This window comes from Hyla sarda, chromosome 4 (assembly GCF_029499605.1).
Source record: "Hyla sarda isolate aHylSar1 chromosome 4, aHylSar1.hap1, whole genome shotgun sequence".
Lineage (NCBI taxonomy): Eukaryota > Metazoa > Chordata > Amphibia > Anura > Hylidae > Hyla > Hyla sarda.
This window is the reverse complement of record NC_079192.1, coordinates 21,660,782-21,676,411: the sequence shown is the minus strand read 5'-3', so window position 1 is coordinate 21,676,411 and position 15,630 is coordinate 21,660,782. Positions and strand designations below refer to the sequence as shown.

Here is a 15,630-nt window from a genome sequence, read left to right as displayed (position 1 = left end):
ATACATACACACACATACACACATACATAAACACACACACACATACATACATAAATACACATACATAAACACACAAATACATACACACACATACATATATACATACATAAACACACACATACACACACACATACACACATACATAAACACACACACACACACATACATACATAAACACACACACACATACATACACACACATACATATATACATACATAAACACACACATACACACACACACACACACACATACATAAACACACACACACATACATACATAAACACATTGTACATTGCATGTAGGTTTGGATGCGCAGTGTTTTTTTGGGACGTCACATCCGGCTTGTGTGTCACTTCCGGATCAGAGTTTCTTGCGTTGTGTTACTGAGTAAACGTTGCCATATTAGAAAAGGGTGTTATTACCTGGGAGCTAAGGCGTTCGGCCATCTTTTAAACGAGCATCGGTCTGAAATGGTGTTTACTTATTTTTGTGTTACGGTGTCCACCTTTTCTTTTCCTTTGGTCACTAGGATTGGTCAGGGTGTGGTAGCCCTTCTGGATGGCCCTCCTGACGGTCTAGGGGAGGTGTGTGCGGCCATCAGGTTCCTCAACTCCCTGCCATGACCCTGACACCCTTTTTTACTGGCTTTTACTGGTTTTACTGGCTCCTCGGTGACAACTTGTTTTTTGCCTGGTTGTTCGTCAGGAGCACTTTTAGTCCCTAAGTATTCTTAAAGGATAGGGGATAAGATGCCTGATCGCGGGGGTCCCGCCGCTGGGGACCCCCGTGATCTTGTACGCAGCCCCCCGTTACAATCTGTCCCCGGAGCATGCTCGCTCCAGGTCTGATGACTGGCGATCACGGGGCCGGAGCATTGTGACGTCACGGCTCCGCCCCCTCAATGTAAGCCTATGGGAGGGAGCGTGACAGCTGTCACAATGCAATGGCATTGAGGGGGCGGAGCGTGACGTCACAATGCACCGTCCCCGTGATCGCCAGTCATCAGACCCGGAGCAAACATGCTCCGGGGACTGATTGTAATGGGGTGCTGCATGCAAGATCACGCAAGATGTCTTAGTGCCGGAGTACCCCTTTAAGAGCGTGTTTAAGGAACGTGTTCTCGAATCACCCAAAGTGCAAGAAAAAGTGCAAAATGTGTTACACTGAAAAAAACTAAGCAAAGGATGCGGTCTATCACAAGCCCTTCTCCGATAGGAGAGAGCCCCCCCCCCCCCCCCCCACAACAAACCTTACCCTTCGCCTCCGGACCAAAAGGTACCTGCAAGGTTCCAGGTTCGATGTCCCTTTTTGCCGAAGCTACTAAGAGACCACAAATGCTCCCGGCATCTCCCTTGGCGTCAGCCAAGGTATCTGCTCGCATAGCCATAAACGGTCGGTACCCTGCCCATGCTGGAACACCCGGGGTTTCAGTCCCTGAGTAGCTTCGGCAAAAGGGGACATTGGAACCTGGAACCTTTCAGGTGCCTTTTGAATCGGAGGCGAAGGGTTTGTAGTGGGGCCTCTCTCCTTTCGGAGAAGGTCTTGCGATGGACTGCATCCTCGTGAACGTTTTTTTGTGTGGACACTTGCACTTGGGTGACTTGAGAACACATATCTCGGCTCTTAACCCCTTAAGGACTCAGGGTTTTTCAGTTTTTGCACTTTCGTTTTTTCCTCCTTACCTTTTAAAAATCATAACCCTTTCAATTTTCCACCTAAAAATCCATATATTGGCTTATTTTTTGTGTCATCAATTCTACTTTGCAGTGACATCAGTCATTTTACCCAAAAATTCACGGCGAAATGGAAAAAAAAATCATTGTGCGACAAAATCGAAGAAAAAACGCCATTTTGTAACTTTTGGGGGCTTCTGTTTCTATGCAGTGCATATTTCGGTAAAAATGACACCTTATCATTATTCTGTAGGTCCGTACAATTACAATGATCCCCTACTTATATAGGTTTGATTTTGTCGCACTTCTGGAAAAAATCATAACTACATGCAGGAAAATTGATACATTTAAAAATGTCATCTTCTGACCCCTATAACTTTTTTATTTTTCCACGTACAGGGCGGTATGAGGGCTCATTTTTTTGTGCCGTGATCTGAAGTTTTTATCGGTATGATTTTTATTTTGACCTGACTTTTTGATCACTTTTTATTCATTTTTTAATGGTATAAAAAGTGACCAAAAATACGCTATTTTGGACTTTGGAATTTTTTTGCGCGTACGCCATTGACCGTGCGGTTTAATTAATGATATATTTTTATAGTTCGGACATTTACGCACGTGGCGATACCACATATGTTTATTTATTTTACTTTTTTACACTGTGTTATTTTTTTTATGGGAAAAGGGGGGTGATTCAAACTTTTATTAGGGAAGGGGTTAAATGACCTTTATTAACACTTTTTTTTTACTTTTTTTTTTGCAGTGTTATAGCTCCCATAGGGACCTATAACACTGCACACACTGATCTCTTATACTGATCATTGTTATCCCATAGGGACCTATAACACTGCACACACTGATCTCTTATACTGATCATTATTATCCCATAGGGACCTATAACACTGCACACACTGATCTCTTATACTGATCATTGTTATCCCATAGGGACCTATAACACTGCACACACTGATCTCTTATACTGATCATTATTATCCCATAGGGACCTATAACACTGCACACACTGATCTCTTATACTGATCATTGTTATCCCATAGGGACCTATAACACTGCACACACTGATCTCTTATACTGATCATTATTATCCCATAGGGACCTATAACACTGCACACACTGATCTCTTATACTGATCATTGTTATCCCATAGGGACCTATAACACTGCACACACTGATCTCTTATACTGATCATTATTATCCCATAGGGACCTATAACACTGCACACACTGATCTCTTATACTGATCATTGTTATCCCATAGGGACCTATAACACTGCACACACTGATCTCTTGCACAGATCACTGGCGTGTATTGACTGCTCCTGCCTGGATCTCAGGCACGGAGCAGTCATTCGTCGATCGGACACCGAGGAGGCAGGTAAGGTCCCTCCCGGTGTCCTGTAAGCTGTTCGGGACGCCGCGATTTCACTGCAGCGGTCCTGAACAGCCCGACTGACTAGCCGGGATACTTTCACTTTCACTTTAGAAGCGGCTGTCAGCTTTGACCGCCACTTCTAAAGGGTTAATACCGCACATCGCCGCGATCGGCAATGTGTGGTATTAGCCGCGGGTCCCGGCCGTTGATGAGCGCCGGGACCAACGCGGTATGATGCGGGATCGCGGCGCGACCCCGCTTCATATCGCGGGAGCCGGCGCAGGACGTAAATATACTTCCTGCGTCGTTAAGTAAAAAATAACTACAACTCCCAGAATGCCAATGGGAATTGTAGTTTTTGCAACAGCTGGAGGCACCCTGGTTGGGAAATACTGGTATACGGTAATATGCTGCGGTGGGTGGGGAAACCCTTTAACTTGTGGCTCATTTGCCATTGCAAAACTACAACTACCAGCATGCTGAGAGTTGTAATTTTGCAGTGGCTAGAGGACAACAAATCTAATGTGGCATTATTTTTGTTCTTTTTGCGTTGCCCTTAGCAACTGCTGTGTAGTTGTGACGGCACAACGATGGTGACGATCGTAAGAGATGCCAGCGACTAAGTTTCTCCATCATAACAAATTAGCGCTCAGTGCTTCCTCGCCGTCTGATCGTTGGTCTGAAGCTACAGTCAGCCATGGCAGGCTAGAGCACCGCTAACACCATAACCGATAAATGGAAGACGCTAAAAATTACAAAATGGTTGCTAGGGCTTTTTTTTTCAATTTCGTCCCACAAATAATATATATATAATATGTATATATATATATATATAGAGAGAGAGAGAGAGAGAGAGAGAGAGAGAGAGAGAGAGAGAGAGAGAGAGATAGATATATATATATATTTTTTTTTCGCCAGTGATTGATGTAATTACAAAGTAAAAATGGTGCCGCAAAAAACAAGCCCTCATATGGGTCTGAAGGCAAAAATCTGAAAGCGTTATGATTTTTAGAAGGGGAAGAGGGAAAAAAAAACTAAAATACAAAAATGAAAAATGGCCCGGTCCTCAAGGGGTTAAACATACAAATTTTTGTGCACAAAGTTATAAATTTTTTATAGAAGTAAATCAATATATAAACCTATATAATTTGGGTATTATTTTAAAGGGGTACTCTTGGAACAAACTGTGAGCATTGTGATGTCATAGCCCCGCCCCCTCAATGCAAGTCTATGGGAGGGGGTGTGACGCTGAGCAGTAGAGTACCCCTTTAATTGTATGGACCTACAGAATAAAGATAAGGTGCCATTTTTACCGATAAGACCACCACGTGGAAACAGAAGCCGCTAAAATTACACATTTTTTTTTCTTTTTTTTCAATTTTGTCCCACAAAATAATTTTTTTTTTTTTTTTTTATGGTTTTAGTAGATTTTGTGGTGAAATGATTGATGTGATTACAAAGCAAAATTGGTGGCGCAAAAAAACAAGCACTCATATGGGTCTGTGGGTGGAAATGTTAAAGTTTACGACTTTTGGAAAATTAGGAAGAAACAAAGAAAGTGCAAAATAGGAAACACCATTTGTACTTAACCTCTTAAGGACGCAGGGCGTACCTGTACACCCTGCACCCGGTATAAAACGCGGGTTCATACCGGGTCGGTCCCAGCAGCTAATGACAGCCAGGACCCTGGGCTAATAGCGTGCGGCGCTATTCACCCTTTAAACGCAAGTTGATCGCCGCGTCTAAAATTAAAGTAAAAGCTTCCCGGCAGCTCAGTCAGGCTGATCGGGACTATCGTGGTGAAATCGTGATATCCCGATCAGCTAGAACGCGAGTGGAGACCCCCTCACCTGTCTCCGTCGCGTCCGATCGGCGATTGATTGCTCCAAGCCTGAGATCCAGACTTGAGCAATCGACCGCTGATTACACTGATCTTTGCCGTGTCAATGCATGGCAAAGATCTGTGTATTTGATTGGTATGTGCAGTGAAATAGCCACCAGGGGGAGCTATAACACTGCAAAAAAAAAAAGTGTAAAAAAATAAGTTAATGAAGATCATTTAACCCCTTCCCTAATAAAAGTAAGAATCACCCCCCTTTTCCCATGAATAAAAAAAAAACTGTGTAAATAAAAATAAACATATGTGGTATTGGCGCGTGCGGAAATATCCTAACTAGAAAAATATATCTTTAATTAAACCGCACGATCAATGGCGTACGCGCCAAAAAATTCCAAAGTCCAAAATAGCAAATTTTTGGTCACTTTTTATTTAATGAAAAAATTAATAAAAAGCGATCAAAAAGTCCAATCAATACAAAAAAATTTTACAAAAATGGTACCGCTAAAAACTTCAGATGACGGTGCAAAAAAATGAGTCCTCATACCGCCCCGTACACGGAAAACTAAAAAAAAAAGTTATAGGATCAGAAGATGACAATTTTAAACGTATTAATTTTCGTACATGTAGTTATAATTTTTTTTTTTCTTTTGAGGTCCGACAAAATCAAACCTATATAAATAGGGGATCATTTTAACCGTATGGACCTACAGAATAAAGATAAGGTGTTATTTTTATCGAAAAATGTACTGTGCAAAAATGGAAGCCCCCAAAAGTTACAAAATGGTATTTTTTGTTCAATTTTGTCACACAATGAATTTTTTTTTTCCGCTTTGCCGTCCATATTTTGGTATAATGATTGATGTCACTGCAAAGTAGAATTGGTGGCGCAAAAAATAAGCAATCATATGGAATTTTATGTGCAAAAATTAAAGGAGTCAAAGAGTTATAATTTTTGGATAATTAAAGGAGTAGTCCAGTAGTGAACAACTTATCCCCTATCCTAAGGATAGGGGATAAGTTGCAGATCTCCTGTACGGGGCCCCGACAGCCCGCGCGAAGGGGGCGTGTCGACCCCCGCACGAAGCGGCGGCGGCCGACATGCCCCCTCAATACAACTCTATGGCAGAGCCGATGCGCTGCCTTCGGCAATCTCCGGCTCTGCCATAGCGATGTATTGAGGGCGTGTCGGCCGCCGCTTCGTGTGGGGGTCGACACCCGCTATCTGGCCCCCATACAGAGAGATCGCAGGGGGCCCCAGCTATCGGACCCCCCGCGATCTCAAACTTATCCCCTATCCTTAGGATAGGGGATACGTTTTTCACCACTGGACTACCCCTTTAAAGGAGTAGTCCAGTGGTGACTCAGTGGTGAACAATTTATCCCCTATCCTAAGGATAGGGGATAAGTTGCAGATCGCGGGGGGTCCGACAGCTGGGGCCCCCTGCGAACTCCTGTACGGAGCCCCGACAGCCCGCGGGAAGGGGGTGTGTCGACCTCCGCACGAGGCGGCGGCCGACACGCCCCCTCAATACAACTCTATGGCAGAGCCGAAGCGCTGCCTTCGGCAATCTCCGGCTCTGCCATGGAGATGTATTGAGGGGGCGTGTCGGCCGCCGCTTCGTGCGGGGGTCGACACCCGCTATCTGGTCCGAGAGCCGGGGCCACGTACAGAGAGATCGCAGGGGGCCCCAGCGGTCGGGGCCCCAGCGGTCGGACCCCCCGCGATCTCAAACTTATCCCCTATCCTTAGGATAGGGGATACGTTTTTCACCACTGGACTACCCCTTTAAGAAAAAACAAAGAAAGTGCAAAATGGGAAACACCATTTGTACTCAATGGGGGAGATTTATCAAAACCTGTCCAGAGGAAAAGTTGCTGAGTTGCCCATAGCAACCAATCAGATCGCTTCTTTCATTTTTAACAAGGCCCCTGCAAATTGAATGAAGCGATCTGATTGGTTATTATGGGCAACTCAGCAACTTTACCTCTAGACAGGTTTTGATAAATTTCCCCCAATGGATAAAGATAAATCATTACAAAATAATACATATATAATTATCTATTATTAACAATGTTACTATAATCGTCAGCTGTCGTCTCAGAATGTCACGCACCCCGAGTTGTCATTCAGGGCGGTGCGGGAGATGGATGTAATCACACATTCAGCCTCCTCCATTCATCATGTCTGTTTCTCCCTGAGGAGGAACAGGTAAGGATTAACCTCACTGACGATAACCCTTACACTTCCCGCCGCCCGCCGCACCTCCCCCGCTATCTACCGACATTAGGGAGAGAAGACTATGACGTAAATTGCGTCCGCAGGCTCTAGGAAACCTCCGCGGCGCGGTCACATGACTCGCACGTCATAACTGGATTCAGTTTCTATGAACATAGAGATATCTGTTGGAAGATTTAACTGTACAAACGGCTTTTACCCGAAGTGCAGCGCGACTCTGATTTGCATGTAGGTTTGGACGCGCGGCGTTAATCGAGACGTCACATCCGACTTGCGTGTCACTTCCGGATGATCGGCGTTTCCTGCGCGTGTACGTCATTGAGCAGACGCGGCCATGTTAGAGAAGGGCGTAATAACCTGGGCGCTAAGGCGTGCGGCCATCTTTTAAACGGGCACCGGTCATAAATGGTGTTTTATTACATACAGCAGAGGTCTCCAACCTGCGGACCTCCAGATGTTACAAAACTACAACTCCCAGCATGCCCGGACAGCCGTTGGCTGTCCGGGCATGCTGGGAGTTGTAGTTTTGCAACATCTGGAGGTCCGCAGGTTGGAGACCACTGACATACAGTATAGAACGGTGTTTCCCAACCAGGGTGCCTCCAGCTGTTGCAATACTAAAACTCCCAGCTGGCTCTCTGGGCATGCTGGAAGTAGTAGTTTTGCAACAGCTGGAGGCACCCTGTTTGGGAAACACTGGTATAAGGTAATTTGCTGCGGTGGGTGGGGGAAACCCTTTAACCTGTGGCTCATTTTCCATTGCAAAACTACAAGTCCGGGCATGCTGGGAGTTGTAGTTTTGAAATTGCTAACAAATGACACAATTATTTTTGTTTTTGCGTTGCCCTTAGCAACCGCTGTGTAGTCGTGACGGCACAACGATGGCGGCGATTGGAAGAGCTGTCAGCGACTAAGTGACTCCATAGTAAATTAGCGATCGGTTTCTCCATAGCAACCAATTAGCATTCAATTTCCATATATATATATATATATATAATTTCAGTGTTTTTTCTCCCATAGTCTTCGATAGGGGGGGGGGGGAGCACCATGTGTATTTAATATTTCAATATTTATTTTAATAGTTTTTTTTTTCTCTGCCACTTCCCCCCCCCCCCCCTCCATTTATTCCATAGAAATCCTTGGGTCTGATGAATTAAAGGGATACTCCGGTGGAAAACATTTTTATTTTTACATTTCTTTTTTTAATCAACTGGTGCCAGAAAGTTAAACAGATCTGTAAATTACTTCTATTAAAAAATCTTTACCCTTCCAGTACTTTTTAGCAGCTGTATGCTACAGAGGAAATTCTTTTCTTTTTGAATTTCTTTTTTGTCTTGTCCACAGTGCTCTCTGCTGACACCTGATGCCCGTATCAGGAACTGTCTTGCTATGGGGATTTTCTCCTGCTCTGGACAGTTCCTGATACGGGCATCAGATGTCAGCAGAGAGCACTGTGGACAAGACAAACATTTTTTTTTTTTTTAAGGAAAAGAATTTCCTCTGTAGCATACAGCTGCTAAAAAGTACTGGAAGGCTAAAGATTTTTTAATAGAAGGAATTTACAAATATGTGTAACTTTCTGGCACCAGTTGATTTAAAAAAAAAAAGTTTTCCACCGGAGTACCCCTTTAACCCCTTAAGAACTCAGCCCATTTGTGCCTTAAAGGGGTACTACCGTGGAAAACTTAATTTTTTTTTTTTTTATCAACTGGTGTCAGAAAGTTAAGTTAGATTTGTATATCACTTCTATTAAAAAATCTTAATCCTTCCAGTACTTTTTAGGGGCTGTATACTAAAGAGAAATCCAGAAAAGAAATGCATTTCCTGTGATGTCCTGACCACAGAGCTCTCTGCTGACACCTGATGTCCGTATCAGGAACTGTCCAGAGCAGTATAGGTTTGCAATGGGGATTTTCTCCTTCCCTGGACAGTTCCTGATACGGACATCAGGTGTCAGCAGAGAGCACTGTGGACAAGACAAAAAAAGAAATTCAAAAATAAAATAATTTCCTCTGTAGCATACAGCTGCTAAAAAGTATTGGAAGGATTAAGATTTTTTTAATAGAAATCATTTACAAATCTGTTCAACTTTCTGGCACCAGTTGATTTAAAAAAAAAATGTTTCCCACCGGAGTACCCCTTTAACGAAACTAATGAATAATTGACTTAATAAAACACGGAATAAAACGCTATAGGGGGTGAAACGCTTATATTAATACACTATTTATTTATTTATTTTTTGGAGAAAAAATAAAATAAAGTTTAAAAAAAAAAAAAAAAGTTGGGCGTAATCACGGCCTAAACCCCCATTCACGCTGCGAAATTTTCCAGCCAGACATCCCACAGGCAGCCAGCACTAGGACCATGCAGAATTGCGTGGTCTCCATAGACGGCATTGCGGATTCTGCAGACAGAATTGATATATCGATCTCCATAGATGGCAATGCAGATTCTGATATGTCAATTCTTTCTGCGGAGGCTGGAATGGACTTTTTTTTTTTTTTGCTGGATTCCGCTTAGAATTTTACGCCGGGTGAACGGGGCCTAAAGGAATTTGGCAAGATTAGAAAAACATGGCTGCCTTGCTTCCATAAAACAGCTCCACACTTGTTTACAGGTTGTACGTGGTATTGCACCTTAGCACTATTCGCTGCAATATCAGACACTGCACAGGTATGGCGCTGTTTTCAAAAAGACAGCGGTCATGTTTTATATCTGGTACAACGCTTGGCGCATTGCCATTTTTTTTTTTTTGCCATTTTTATATCCCCTCCGTTTTAAAGGGGTACTCCACTGCCCGAGCGTCCGGAACGTTTTGTTCCGAACGCTGGGTGCCGGCTGCAGGGGTCGTGAGGTCACGGCCACGCCCCTCGTGAGGTCACGCAACGCCCCCTCAGTGCAAGTCTATGGGAGGGGGCGTGGCGACTGCAGTCGCCACGCCCCCTCCCATAGACTTGCACTGAGGGGGCGTTGCGTGACATCACGAGGGGCGTGGCCGTGACGTCACGACTCCCCCAGAGCCCGCACCCAGCATCAGAACAAAATGTTCCGGATGCTCGGGCAGTGGAGTACCCCTTTAATAATATTTTCAGAAAACAACACCATAAAAACGAACACTGTATCCAGAGCGTGCTGCCATTTTGAAAAACGAATAACGCCACTAAAGGGTTAAACAAACACAAATGTCACATGTGCTTGGTGTTTGTTTTTCCTTACTGACTCTCAGCTAACATTTGGCCACAGTATTTTTGCCCCCCCCCCAAAAAAAAAAACGCCATGCGGCGCGCATAAACTTTTTTTTTTTTTGGTGCTATTGATTTTTAGAAGACAGAGTCTGTTTTTAAGCCTTACCTAGAAATCGAAAAACAGAGCTAACTTTATCCCAAAACAGCGCCACCCCCCCCCCCCCCCATCATCAGGTTGTGTGTGGTATTACAACTTGGCTCCATTCACTTCAATGGAAATGAACTGCAATACCTCACACGACCTATAGGCAGGGGTGGCGTTTTTTACATATATATATATAAAGAAATCAGCTCTGCTCTCCTAATCCTGGATTTGGCAAATTTTCTGGACATTTTTTGTTTTATGGGCACCCCTCGTTTTAACTCCTTAAGCACCAAGCCCATTTTGGCCTTAACCCCTTGGGGACCGAGCCCATTTTGACCCTAAGGACGGGAGCATTTTTTGCACATCTGACCACTGTCACTTTAAACATTAATAACTCTGGAATACTTTTACCTTTCATTCTGATTCCGAGATAGTTTTTTCGTGACATATTCTACTTTATGTTAGTGGTAAATTTTTGCTGATACTTGCATCATTTCTTGGTGAAAAAAATGCAAAAATTTCATGAAAAATTTGAAAATTTTGAATTTTTCTAAATTTGAAGCTCTCTGCTTGTAAGGAAAATAGATATTCCAAATAAATTATATATTGATCCACATATACAATATGTCTACTTTATATTTGCATCATAAAGTTGAGATGTTTTTACTTTTGGAAGACACCAGAGGGCTTCAAAGTATAGCAGCAATTTTTCAAGTAAATTTCAAAATCAGAATTTTTCATGGAATTAGAGGATCTTTATGTTAGAAATACCCCATAAATGACCCCATTATAAAAACTGCACCCCCCAAAGTATTCAAAATGACATTCAGATAGTTTGTTAACCCTTTAGGTGTTTCACAGGAATAGCAGCAAAGTGGAGGTGAAAATTAAAAATCTTCATTTTTTTACACTAACATGTTCTTGTAGACCCATATTTTTTTCTTTTACAAGGGGCAAATCGAGAAAAAGCCCCCCAAAATGTATAACCCAATTTCTCTCGAGTAAGGAAATACCTCATATGTGGATGTAAAGTGTTCTGCGGGTGCACCAGAGGGCTCAGAAGGGAAGGAGCTGCATTTGGCTTTTGGAAAGCAAATTTTGCTGAAATGGTTTTTGGGGGGCATTTCTCATTTAGGAAGCCCCTATGGTGCCAGAACAGCAAAAAACACCCCACATGGCACACTATTTGGGAAACTACACCCCTCAAGGAACGTTACTAGGGGTGTAGTGAGTATTTACACCCCACTGGCGTTTGACAGATCTTTGTAACAGTGGGCTGTGCAAATGAAAAATTACATTCTTCATTTTCACGGACCACTGTTCCAAAAATCTGTCAGACACCTGTGGGGTGTTCAGGCTCACTATATCCCTTGTTATATTCCGTGAGGGGTGCAGTTTCCAAAATGGGGTCGTATGTGGGTATTTATTTATTTTACGTTTATGTCAGAACCGCGGTAACCAGCAGACACCCCTATGCAAAACACTAGTTTAGGCCTCAAATGTACATAGTGCGCTCTCACTCCTGAGCCTTGTTGTTCGTCCGCAGAGCATTTTACGCCCACATATGGGGTATTTCCGTACTCAGGAGAAATTGTGTTACAAATTTTGGGGGTCTTTATTTCCTTTTACCTCTTATGAAAATGAAAAAAATGGGGAAACACCAGCATGTTAGAGTAAAAAAATTTTTTACACTAACAGGCTGGTGTAGACCCCAACTTCACCTTTTCATAAGGGGTAAAAGGAGAAAAAGCCCCCAAAATCTGTAGCTCAATTTCTCCCGAATACGGAGATGCCCCATGTGGGGCCCTAAACTGTTGCCTTGAAATACGACAGGGCTCTGAAGTGAGAGCGCCATGCGCATTTGAGGCATGAATTAGGGATTTTCATAGGGGTGTACCCGGATTCACTTGCCTCATCCACCAAAAATACTGTACGTCAATTTTCCCCAAACAGGGTGCTTCCAGCTGTTGCAGAACTCCCAACATGCCTGGACAGTCAAAAACTACAAAGGCTGTCTGGGCATGCTGGGAGTTTTAGTTTTGAAACTCCTAGATACAGCAGTGAAGATCACTTTACGGCAATCTTCACTGCAGTATCTGGGAAACCGCCGCTGCCTCCACTTGCTTGCCGCTTCCTGCAGCCGCCAGTCCCTGGTCCTCGGTCCGCCGGAACCCAGGTAACCAGCAGTCCCCGCTGCATCCACAGGCCCCCCGCACATCGCCGCCATCTTCCCCCGCTCTGCTCCGACATCCAGGGGTGGGCAGAGCGGGGGAAATTAACGTTCACCCCTGTCCCTGCCCTGCGATTGGCCATCAGTCCTGATCGGCCAATCGCAGGGGATAGGAGGAGGTGGCACCCCTGCCACCTCGCTCCTATCTTTTAGGATGATCAGGGCTGTCTCTGACAGCTCCGATCATCCCTATTTTACGGGCTATCGGGTCATCAGAGACCCGATCAGCCCGGAAACGCTGTGAATGATTTCAGCAGGCATGCCGTTCCGATCCCCGTCCAGCTAGCGGCGGGGATCGTAATTCCCACAGGCGTACAGGTATGCCCTTGGTCCTTAAGTACCAGGACGCAAGGGCGTATCCATACGCCCGTTGTCCCCAACAGGTTAAAGGGGTACTCCAGTGGAAAACTTTTTTTTTTTTTAAATAAACTGGTGCCAGAAAGTTAAACAGATTTGTAAATTACTTCTATTAAAAAATCTTAATCCTTCCAGTACTTATTAGCGTCTGTTTACTACAGAGGAAATTCTTTTCTTTTTGGATTTCTTTTCTGTCATGACCACAGTGCTCTCTGCTGACACTGCTGAACTATTTTGATAGTTCGGACATTTAGGCACATGGCGATACCAGATATGTTTATGAATGAATTTTTTTACGCTTTTTGGGGGTAAAACGGGAAAAAGGGACCATTTACAATTTTATTGGGGGAGGGGATTTTTCAAATTTTTTTTTTACTTGCTCGCAGTCATGTATATGACTTAAATGTACGTCATGGTGCGTTAAGTCCCACCGCACCATGACGTACATTTATGTCCGATGTCGTTAAGGGGTGTATATATATATATATATATATATATATATATATATGGGGAAAAATAGGGTACTTTTTTTTTTGTCAAATTCTTAGTTTCTCTCAGGGACAAAATCAAAAATGTACTTCGGACGTCCGGGCATGCTTGGAGATGAAGTTTTGCAACAGCTGCAGACATGGTGTTTGGTAAACGTTGTCTAGGGAGAGTGTAACAGGACCCCTAACATGGCAGCCAAGGAGGCCTTCATAAGATTTTGGATAAATCTCCACCTAGGACTTACTGAAAATGAATTGGGATATAAGGAGAATAGATATAAACATTTCATTCAATTTTCAAAAGAAAAATAAACTTCAGGCACTGCTGAGATTCGAACTCAGGATCTCCTGTTTACTAGACAGGCGCTTTAACCAACTAAGCCACAGCGCCACCTACTGCACTAAGCTCAACAACTTTATGTTCTGCAGTATTATTGCTGGACAACTACTACTAACATGCAGCTGACTCCACCTTTCCCTGTAGGTCCTAGAGCTATGGGTACTGTGATGTGAGTGCAGCTCTGGAGTATAATACAGGATATAACTCAGGATCAGTACAGGATAAGTAATGTAATGTATGTACACAGTGACCTCACCAGCAGAATAGTGAGTACAGCTCTGGAGTATAATACAGGATATAACTCAGGATCAGTACAGGATAAGTAATGTAATGTATGTACACAGTGACCCCACCAGCAGAATAGTGAGTACAGCTCTGGAGTATAATACAGGATATAACTCAGGATCAGTACAGGATAAGTAATGTAATGTATGTACACAGTGACCCCACCAGCAGAATAGTGAGTACAGCTCTGGAGTATAATACAGGATATAACTCAGGATCAGTACAGGATAAGTAATGTAATGTATGTACACAGTGACCCCACCAGCAGAATAGTGAGTACAGCTCTGGAGACAGGATATAACTCAGGATCAGTACAGGATGAATAACGTAATGTATGTACACAGTGACCTCACCAGCAGAATAGTGAGTACAGCTCTGGAGTATAATACAGGATATAACTCAGGATCAGTACAGGATAAGTAATGTAATGTATGTACACAGTGACCTCACCAGCAGAATAGTGAGTACAGCTCTGGAGTATAATACAGGATATAACTCAGGATCAGTACAGGATAAGTAATGTAATGTATGTACAGTGATCTCACCAGCAGAATAGTGAGTACAGCTCTGGAGTATAATACAGGATATAACTCAGGATCAGTACAGGATAAGTAATGTAATGTATGTACACAATGACCTCACCAACAGAATAGGGAGTACAGCTCTGGAGTATAATACAGGATACACCTCAGGATCAGTACAGGATAAGTAATGTAATGCATGTACACAGTGACCTCACCAGCAGAATAGTGAGTACAGTTCTGGAGTATAATACAGGATATAACTCAGGATCAGTACAGGATAAGTAATGTAATGTATGTACACAGTGACCTCACCAGCAGAATAGGGAGTACAGCTCCGGAGTATAATACAGGATATAACTCAGGATCAGTACAGGATAAGTAATGTAATGTATGTACACAGTGACCTCACCAGCAGAATAGGGAGTACAGCTATGGAGTATAATACAGGATATAACTCAGGATCAGTACAGGATAAGTAATGTAATGTATGTACACAGTGACCTCACCAGCAGAATAGTGAGTACAGTTCTGGAGTATAATACAGGATATAACTCAGGATCAGTACAGGATAAGTAATGTAATGTATGTACACAGTGACCTCACCAGCAGAATAGGGAGTACAGCTCTGGAGTATAATACAGGATATAACTCAGAATCAGTACAGGATAAGTAATGTAATGTATGTACAGTGATCTCACCAGCAGAATAGTGAGTACAGCTCTGGAGTATAATACAGGATATAACTCAGGATCAGTACAGGATAAGTAATGTAATGTATGTACACAGTGACCTCACCAGCAGAATAGTGAGTACAGCTCTGGAGTATAATACAGGATATAAATTAGGATCAGTACAGGATAAGTAATGTAATGTATGTACACAGTGACCTCACCAGCAGAATAGTGAGTACAGCTCTGGAGTATAATACAGGATATA

The 15,630-nt window shown here is 43.2% G+C and overlaps 2 non-coding genes across 2 annotated transcripts; both read right to left on the bottom strand.

Annotated features, from left to right (window-relative positions):
• Window positions 1-7,001: 7,001 nt before the first annotated feature.
• On the bottom strand, window positions 7,002-7,136 carry LOC130268149 (U8 small nucleolar RNA). Its single transcript, XR_008843508.1, has one exon. It is a non-coding gene; the product is annotated as a U8 small nucleolar RNA (small nucleolar RNA).
• Window positions 7,137-13,862: 6,726 nt separating this feature from the next.
• On the bottom strand, window positions 13,863-13,936 carry TRNAT-AGU (transfer RNA threonine (anticodon AGU)). Its single transcript has one exon. It is a non-coding gene; the product is annotated as a tRNA-Thr (tRNA).
• Between the last annotated feature and the right edge of the window lie 1,694 nt (window positions 13,937-15,630).